The following is a 10,300-nucleotide window of genomic DNA, read 5'->3' as shown; positions in this document are numbered from 1 at the left end:
CTTATTTCATTTGTTGTCTCTGTGATTGAGCACCTCAACATGAAACAAGGAAAGATTCCTAAGGGGCTCAGAGTGTGCCTATGTACCTGTCTGTCTGTCAGGGGTGTGGGATGCCCCATGGTAACAGAGGCCATGCTTTATTCAATCCTCTGAGCCCTGTGCTAGCTGGCCACTATATATGGGGCACTATAGTGGCACCACAACTTTGCAAGGGAAATGAACAAAGGCAAGAGAAAGGATGCAGAAAGAAGCACAGAGGGGTCTGTGTGTGGGATAATCTCATTCCTTCAAACTAAAGGAAAGACAATCAAAGCTGCCATAAGCAGAAAAGCATCACATCTCCCACAGTCAATCCCACCTTCCAGCCACATCCACACTGGGACTAATGAAATCCATCACTGGAACAAGCAGTAATTTATATGCCATGGAATTTTAAAATCCCCAATAATTTCAACCTTATTGCTAGCATTGCTTCTGCTCAAGTAGACACCAATAAGGCATATCACGGATTCCTTATTCCCAGCACAGATAAGACCTCATAAAGGATTTCTGTTTTATTACTTGCTTTTTCCCCACTTCTTTCTCCTTCCACATTTTTTATGGGTACATTACAGATGTACATAATGGTGGGACTTATTGTTACATATTTATACATGCACACAATAAAACAATATAATCTGGCCATTATCATTCCCCATATTTTATTACATTCAAACAGACCCACTACTAGGAATTAAAGGATCCCTTTGGGTTGAGGGGAAGATCTGATGGGGCCTCATCATCATCTGCAGGCATCTGGGTCTGTACCAGTCCATGGCATGCCCCTTTCCAGTCGACTAGTTATATCAGTTAAATAACTATTTATTTTACCATACGAGCTGTTGTGACTAATTACTTTAGCTCCTCTTTAAAGCAGTAAGAGAGACATTTCCTTGAGGAAATTTGAATTTGGTTACCTCCTCCTGAATTACTGAGTTACAGCACCAATAACAGCCACTTAAGACCTTGTCTCCCAGCCAAGGCAATCACAGACCTCAAGCACCCTCCTCCTAATCTCAGGTCGTCTGGGAGAAAGCACTGTGTATGTGACAGGCCAGAGCAACATGTTTATTTCAGTGTATATATTTGGGGCCAGACTTCTGGGCAGGGGAAAAGAATGGTTCAAAGTGTTCTCCTTTGTTTGGGCATTTCAACTCTTGTCATTGTCTTCTGATTATCAAAACTACTACTATTTTGTCAGTTTTTATAAAGTGCTTCAAAGACTTTTCCACAGTGCTTTCCTATACACAATCTCATGTGAAATTTACAACCAATCAATCTGATATGAATATTTCTATTTTATGGATACAGAAATTGAGGTAGCAGGAGGTGGGTGAGGGATTCAAGGACCAAGCCAGGAAGCCCTAAGTCAGAATTCTAGTTTCACTAAAATTTTAGGATTTCACTTTAAATCCTCAAACATCAATTTCATAATCAAAGGGACTCTTAGGATCTAGGAAGGTTCTGGAATCATAATTTCCTCCTCCATGGTTGTTACGAGCATTACATAGGATAACATATGTTTAATGATTTGCAGAACTGGCAGAGAACCTGACACATGAACAGAGTTCATACATATAACCTCTTGTCATTATTACTAAAATTATTATCCAAAGAGAATTAGACACTGAAAGTCTCTCTTCAAAGGGTTTTCAATTTCACCTGTGTGATGATGTTTTAGAGAGATGAGGACATCATTTACTTGTATAATTCAAAATATAGAGTAAGCTCAATGGTTTAGCCTATTGCCATTAAAAAAAAGAATTAAAAGAGAGAGAGAGAGAAAGAGGATAGCTGGGCTGTTAAGTTCAAATATGACCCTAACCATTCATTTCTTCCCTGAAAGATTTAGGAACTGGCTTCATGTTAGTTAGCTTCTTGTATTTCTCAAGCATCTGGCACCGAACCCTATAATTGGTTCAGTTAAAAAAATAAATAAATAAACTAGTGGCCTGGCAGCCACCTTTGGAACGTGCCTAAAAATAGAAATATTTCACTGAAACCTCATTAGAATGGTGTTCAAGGACATCAAGCTGTCAGTGGAAACACAACATCATGTAGAGCAAGACCTCAGTAATACAGATGAAGAAGCCCCCAGAACTGAATTACCAGGGACACAGAACTGAGAATCATTTCAGGCAAAAATTCCAAATATGCAATATCTAAACTAGTGAGTTGTATTGTTTTTGTCCTGTTTTGGTGCTCGGGACTGAACCTAGAGCCTGGTTCATGCTAAGTGTGTGCTCTACCATTGAGTTACCACCCTATTGAATCATTTTATATATAGCTATGGAGGAATCTGCCTGTGTGGGTACACACGCCCTTACCCCTCATCATAAAACTTAGTATCTTTTCCAAGAACACACGAGCTAGGGAAAATAGAATCTATTGTACAAATGTATGCAGATAAATCAATGCCAAAGTAGGTTTTAGAGTTCCCACAAATATCGAAATGGGGGGATTTGATATTAATAATTTCCTCAGTAGATATCTGTATTAGTTAAAATAAAGAAATGATGTGAGCGCCAACCCTGTGCCTTTGTCACATTCAGATGCTTACTGATGGCAAGTTAAAAGCCCAGTATGAAATATTTCTAGTATGGAAGTTCTCCCTATAGACTGTCTCCTAATCCATCACAAACCACAGGAGGTACTTTAAAAATACCACAACTGGCAAAATTGTGCTACTGAGATCAAGGTGTTACAGAAGAAGAGGGATGCTGGGGGAAAAAAGTCATAGGAAGTCTCGCATGGCACTTTATAGTTTGTATATGGTTTGCCCCCCAAAAGGTTCATGTGCTGGAAGCTCGGTATCCATTACGAGCACAAGAAGAGGTGACATAAGCTCTAAGAGGTGGGGTGCAGTAGAAGATGACTGGGTCATGACAGCTTTTGTAAAGAGATTCATGCTCATCTCACAGGAGTGGATTAGTTTCCACAAGAATGGGTTGTTTGTAAGAGAGAGGTTCTGGCTCACTGTGCTCTCTAGTTTCACCTCTCAACATATCAGCTTTTCAGCATGTTCCTGCTTGCTACTCTCACATACATGCTATCGCCATGGGATGCCATCTGCCATGTTGCAATGCAGCCAGGGGACCCTCACAAGACACCAGCTCCATGTTTTTTGGACTTTTTAGCTAGTAGAATCATGAGCCAAACAAAATTCTTTCCCTTATATATTCCCAAGTGTTAGGTGGTTTGGTATACTGAGACACATGCATAAATAAAATGCAGTTTCTCCCAAGTTTGCTATCACATCATGTAAAAATGGTTGAATGGATTTCTACCCAAATGGAAGGATCTGAGTAAACCAGTCTGTCTTAAAATATAATCTATGTGGTTCATGTGACATCTGCTTTGGGAATACAGATTACAGGGACACCCAGAGATCTATAGACATTACCTGGAACAGACTGAAAACAAAAGCTCTGAGCCTCAGATGACTTCAAACTTTACACACACACACACACACACACACACACTAAGATGCTACAGACAGAGAAAACAAAGTAGCTTCAATGTAAACCCTAAATATAAAATCAAAAGAGAACTGCAAACTTCTCAGATGGTCAATGCTAAATAGAGTACTGCAGGAGGTAGTACCAGGATGCACACATAATTTATAAAGAATACAATTGTGGCTGTGCATGGTGGCACATGCCTGTAATCCCAGTAGCTTGGGAGGTGGAAACATGAAGATTGCAAGTTCAAGGGCAGTTTCAATAATTGAGTGAGACCCTAAGCAACTTTAGAGAGACCAGTCTCAAAATAAAAATGAAAAGAACTGGGACTGTGTCTTGGTTAAGTGCCTCTTTCAATCTCTGATACCAAAAATAAAAATGAAATAATAATAATAATAAATAAATAAAATTCTGGCCATCAATGTCTACATGGTCAGGTAATAATAAGAGTTCAAAAGAGTCAATAACAAACCCCTAAAATAAACCGGCATAAACAGCTTTAAAATCCTGCCCTGGGAAAATTCTACAATGCTGTGGGAACAGTATAGTGCTATGATATGTGGAAGCAGATTCTTCTATAACTCCACAAGCGAGTTTCTTTGAGTGTTTCAAAGCTGGTTCTTCCTGATACTGAATTCCAAAGCATTTGCACATGTTCTTCTTACCTTTGTTTATTTTTCCAAATCTACGTGAATGGTCTATTTTATTGGTGCTGGTATCAACATTTACTGCAGTCTATGAACAAATACCATATGGGCTTTGGGATTCAAGGACGTAGAGGCAAAGATACTCAGAAATAAAGCAGATTTAAAAATGTTAACAGGTGAATCTTTGCACTTTACAATGGACTTTCAATTGTCCAAATCTTGGTAGGGGGGACTAGTGGACTTCTTGGGTCTGGAAGGGTTAGCTATTCCTATGTTCCATCAAGTTGCAAGATAACCCAAACAACACAGGTTAAATCCCTCTTACTCTGGTGGCCTCAGTCATGCAGCTGATGACCATGAGGCAGAGGCTCTCAATCTCAGTCATCAATGGCATTTTGGGCTTGGCGATCCTGTCTTGTAGGGGACTTTACAATGCACTGCAAGACATAGCAGCATCCATAATATCTATCCACCAGGTGCTAGGGGCACCTCTGCTCCAGTTTTCACAACCAAAAGCATCTCTAGACATGACCACATGTCTCCTGGGGAACTAAACCCCTTGTCCCATCCCCAACCTCATGAGAACCACTGCCATGTAAAAACCATTGCAATCTTTACTTGTCCCATCCCCAACCTCATGAGAACCACTGCCGTGTAAAAACCATTGCATGTAATAACCATTGCAATCTTTACTTTGTTCATTCACTATTCTTATCTAACCACACCACTCCATCTATACTTTTTATACCCTTTTCATGAAAGGAAGGAAGTTGAAGAAAAAAGCTGTCGTCAAATAAATAAAACAATTACATGCACAAGCATAAGAGAATTTAGGATCAAAGGTCTTTTTCACTTAAAGACAAAAGAACAAAAACATACTTTTAAATTATAAGAAAATAACTCTTCTAGTATCCACAAAATTAAGAGGCCCTGAAGCACTATAAAAACATGACCATAAGGGTACAACCCTAGATACTGCTCCCTCACCCAACTTTCTGATTCAGTTCTCTACGGAGATCACATACCCTGGGGATACACTGCTGCTTTGAAATGCTGGCTCCGATATTTATCAGCCTGTTTAATTATAAGTAATTTCTATTGAAAATCCATGCCTCAGCTTACACATTTGTAAAATGAAATAATATCTTGAAGGGTTCCAGGGAAGAATAAATCAGATAGTACCTGATAAGCCATCAGTCTTTAGCTTCATGTCAACTGAAGTCTCCAACATATCAGTAGTGTTTACATTCTACTAAGAAGCATTTTTTCAACTAGTTTATCTGGGGGAGGAGGGTTGGGGTGTGGAGAATGACCAATTGCTTCAAACATGGAGGGTAATGAGCTGGATGTAAGGAGTCCTCTCAAGACTCTCATCAGCTAGAGAGTCTGCAAAATCACGCCCCAGGAGGTCACAGCTTAGGAGAAGCCACAACTGCACCAAAAGTTATAAAACACAAATTACTGGCTTAGGAGACTGCAAAGAGCTAGAGGAGAGCCAGGTCCATCACCTGTTATTGTAGGTGGGATTAGTACGGAGTGCCTAAGATCTTCTCCAAGACTGTGACAGTCAGGTTCTCGGACAGGCATTAGAACTGAAGACTGACTAGAAGAACTCTAAACTACACCCAATGATGTACAGAAGCAAAGTACTTAGTAACTGCCCTTGAAGTGCAATGATTTAATTAAAATAGATTTTCACATGGTCACATCCAAAGAACTCACAGTCTCTTAATTATGTAATGCTTCACCAATAATTAAACAGTCCTCTGTAATGTCCACTAAGAGGAAATTTGAATTACAGGCCATTTGTAGATAGGAGATGTGATGAAAACACCTGATAGGCAATAAATTTGGTGTTGCACATCCACAAATCTATTCCAAAAATTGCACCTGAATATTAAGAATGGTCTAGCCTTCATTTAATGATAAATCCTATGAAATAAATTAGCTGTTAAAATAGTTTGATTGCAACATATGTATTTTAATTTTTGTGTGTGCATAAAAAGTCTTCTTAATCAGCCCAAAACATTCTGAAATTGCATTTCTAGGTAATGTAGTGAAAGAATTGAACTTATAACTAGATAAAACCAAGGATGGGGAAAATGTGGGAAGGATGATATTCAAACAGCAGCAACTGGAAAGAAATAAATTAAGATCATATTAGTTTACTGCAATTACCCTGAAAAGCAGTCTAAAAAGGAATAAATAATCTACCACCACTCTTCATCATAGACTCACAGATTCTAAGAATCAAAAACAGTTATTGGTGGATACTTTTGGGGGCGAGGGGGAAATGAGTAAAATTAAAAAATTCTTCCCGCCCCTGCTCCTTTCCCCTGCAATGGCCCTTATCTCACAATGCTATCAGAACTGGCAGGAATTAGAGCTATACATAGCAAGGATAAAATGTGTATTCTTTATTTAAACAAAACAAAACAAAACAAAACAAGAAAAGACTCCTTGGGAAAGGTGAAAAGAAGAGAAATAACAAATTAGATTACCATGAATAAAAGAAATACTTTCTGCTTGAATGCTGCTGTTTTGCTTTGCGAAAGGGTAGAAGAAAGAAGAAAAATGGAGAGTCCATCTCTAAAATTCTCAACTAGGCACTCTGTGCTCTCCAAATGGAATTTTTATCATTGTAAAATTATGACACAGGGTACAATGCTTACTTTTTTCTCTTGATATTTTATCTGCCTGACCTGATCCATCCTTCTCCCCATCTCCCAATGACAAAATAATGGCCACTGCCAAAAAAAGAATTCAAAGGCCACCCTTTCTAGACACTTATGGTTCCAATTACCTTGAAGACAGGATGCAAGTCTAAGGATACCTTGGCAATTTTCATGGAGCATGGCTCACAGAAGGTACTTGATAAGATACTGCAGAATGAGCAAATGATTAGCAAATGGGTACATGAATGTACAGATCAGGGGGAAAAAATCTTACATTTTGTTAATTTAAAGAATCAGGAGGAGAAAAGGGGGGAAAGAGGGAGAAAAACACACTCATTAAAAAAAAAAAAAAAAACAGCAAGAGTAAGAAAAAGCAAAAAATTTACCTACAAATGCACTGAAATAAACCCAAACTAACCCATCAACTCTCAGAATCTAGAAAGGAGATAACCAAGAAAGAGACTAAGGAAAACCAAGAAAAAAATTAGCTAAATAATCCAAAATATCTTCTTTATCTACCATCTACTGAAATAAAAGCATTTTGGTGAAAAACTTTGTAAAAACATTCTCAGACACACCCAGACATTCTTAACACTAAACTACTCCCTGAGGGCCTCTACCCAGATATTCTTGATACTAAAATACTCCATTATGGCCTCTACCCAGATATTCTTGACACTAAAATATTCCAGTAGGGCCTCTGGATGCACTACCACTTTAAGATTTGTTAAGTTCACTAGGCTTGATGGTGCACCCCTGTAATCCCAGCTACTTTGGAGGCTGAGACAGGAAGATCCCAAGTCCACAGTCAGTCTCAGCAACTTAGCAAGACTCTTGTTTCAAAATAAAAATGTAAAAGAACTGGGAATGTTTCAGTGGTAAAGCACCCCTGGGTTCAATCCCTCCAAAATTCCTGTTGCTTCTTCACAATTACAAATATAAATATGGAGACACATTCCTTCAACATGTTAGACCTAATGGAGTCCCAAGTCAGAGTCATCCTAATGACTCATCAGATGAACCTTCATGTTTAATGTCCTTACCCATCTCAAGAGTCTTAAAACTCTGATAAAACCATCTTTTTGGGGGGCAGGTGGGTGGGGAGTGATGTTTACACAGTCATATAGATGATGCTTTTCCAAAACTACAAGTCATTTGTGGTGTGGTAAGACACGGAGAGGTTTCCTTGAACTCCACCTTCCAAGCACATACTTCCTGAGCAATACTTATAGCAAGCCATTGTGTGAGAGCTAGGGAAAGGTGGGTGGGAAAAAGAGCAAGACGTAGACCTCCGTGTGGAAGACTTTATGTTCTAGCATTCTCGGGACCTACCTCTTCTTGTACCTGTTTCTAAAACTCCTTAGTGAATAGGTTATCAGCATGTCTCATTTCAATTCAGGCAAAAGAGTCTAAACATGTTTCCACTAAGGTCAGTTAAGTATTTAAGTGTGAAGATAGGCAAGAGATGCAGTGACAGGTAACCCTCCAGGTCCTCAATGACCTCAGAGGATAAAAGCAATGAAAGCAAGTACAGTAACAGCTTCAGTGCTAGACGGATGCTAGAGTCATAGCAGGTCAAAGGAAGGACAAATCACATCTATCTCTGGAGGCGGGGATGGAAGGAGGAATGCAGGGAAATGGAGAAAAAGGTTTCCTTGCCAGCCCTGGATGGATGAGTCATCAAGAACTCCTCCTGCCTTCTCAATATCTATAAATAATCCCAGGTGCTGCCATTTCGTTTAATTACTAAGCCTCTCCAGATGGAGGAAAAGAATTAAGCAGTCTGTAGCACCGACATGATATAAAGAATGGGTTAGCAACTTGCGAGACATTTGAGTCCTCGAGTTTCCTTGCAATGGTAAAATAAGGGCAGAAACGAAAAGGGAACAATGACTATAGGGACCGGAGGGAGGGAAAAACAAATGACTCCAGTTAAGTTCTGGGTGGAATTTAAAAGAAATGAAAAAATACTGACCAAAAGGGGCTCAGCTCAGTAGAAGCAGAAACACTAATGGGGAATGAAGAGATCTCAAAAGTTGTTGGAGATGTGTTGTTAAAAAGTCATGCTGTCAAAAAGGTAGTCTATAAGCACATGCAATTTATTTATTTCTTAATGGTGTCAGAATACACCTATTGATGGATGCAGTGGTGCACCTGTATTCCCAGTACTATGGAGGTTGAGGCAGGAAGATTGCAAGATTAAGGCCAGCCTCAGCAATTCAGTGAGATTCTGTCTCAAAATAAAAATAATAAAGAGGACTGGGGATGCACTGAGTGGTAGAGTGCCCTTTGTTCAATCCATGCATGAAAAGAAGGGAAGAAATATACCTATTGACCAGGTTTTGAAATACAGATATAATAATTTTATATCTTTGTGTTTGAATCAAAGGGTCAAAAGTAACTACAGCCAAAAAAAAAAAAAAAAAAAAAAAAAAAGATGAAAAGAATGTCACATGAGAAAAATTTCTTACTGTAGATGCTCTGGAACAATCGTGCATTTTTAAGTACAACGTTCCATGGAATCCACACAAATACAAATAAAACGTCAGGCACTCACATCACAATTGGGTAATGAAACAAATGGGACATTCCCCCGCAAATCATAAATTCAATGATAATCATATTCTTCATGAAGAAACACAATTATGCCAACCTGTAGATACCACACTGTGCAAGCAACAGCCTTAATATTCATCAAGATGGCTGCATGGTTAGAAGGCATGTTTAAAAGAGGGCTGTAGTTCAGTGGCAGAGCTATTGCACACAAAAATAAATAAATAAGCTACTTTGGCACTACATACAAAAATAAATAAAGGCATGCTGTCCATCTACAACTATGAAAAACTTTTTTAAAAATATAAGCCTACTTAGAGGGAAGGTCATTTCCCTCTTGTGAAATATTTTAAATGTAAAAAACATCTTTCCATAAATTGCCTAATTATCCCACTGACTGAATTTCATGTAAACCTCAGTTTTTTTATTTAACCATATACGATATTAGAATAATAGAATATTTTCAAAGACCACTTTAGTAACTTCTGATAGTTTCCATTTCTACAGGAATGCAAATCAAGTTAATGGGAAAGAATAGTGGAGATCCTACTTTCAAAAAAATTATTTTAATTTTTGTACATATATTAATTACCTAAACAAGTATTTATTCTCTTGAATGGTTTAAAAACAAATTACTCTATCCTTGCCAGTTTTTTTTTTATTTCAAATTTATTTCTTTTTAAAAATCCTTTAAATTTTACTCTCACCTATCTCCTATCTCCTATCCTACTTTTAGAGCTGATTTGTATGGACTAGAAAAAGGTGACCCTTTGGGCTGGTTTTGTACCTCTGTGGTAGAGCACTTGCCTAGCACATGTGAGGCACTGGGTTCAATGCTCAGTCTCAGTATCACATGAAATAAAGGTACTGTGTCCATCTACAACTAAAAAAACACATTTTTTTTAAAAAAGGTGACCTTTCCTCC

At 38.4% G+C, this 10,300-nt stretch overlaps 1 protein-coding gene across 5 annotated transcripts in view; it reads right to left on the bottom strand.

Moving 5' to 3' along the window:
• PTPRG (protein tyrosine phosphatase receptor type G) overlaps positions 1-10,300 on the bottom strand; it is a 718,545-nt gene that overhangs the window by 194,258 nt on the left and 513,987 nt on the right. The gene's annotated exons all lie outside the window — the stretch shown is intronic.

This window comes from Sciurus vulgaris, assembly GCF_902686455.1.
Source record: "Sciurus vulgaris genome assembly, chromosome: 16".
NCBI lineage: Eukaryota > Metazoa > Chordata > Mammalia > Rodentia > Sciuridae > Sciurus > Sciurus vulgaris.
This window is presented reverse-complemented; position numbering and strand designations above follow the sequence as displayed.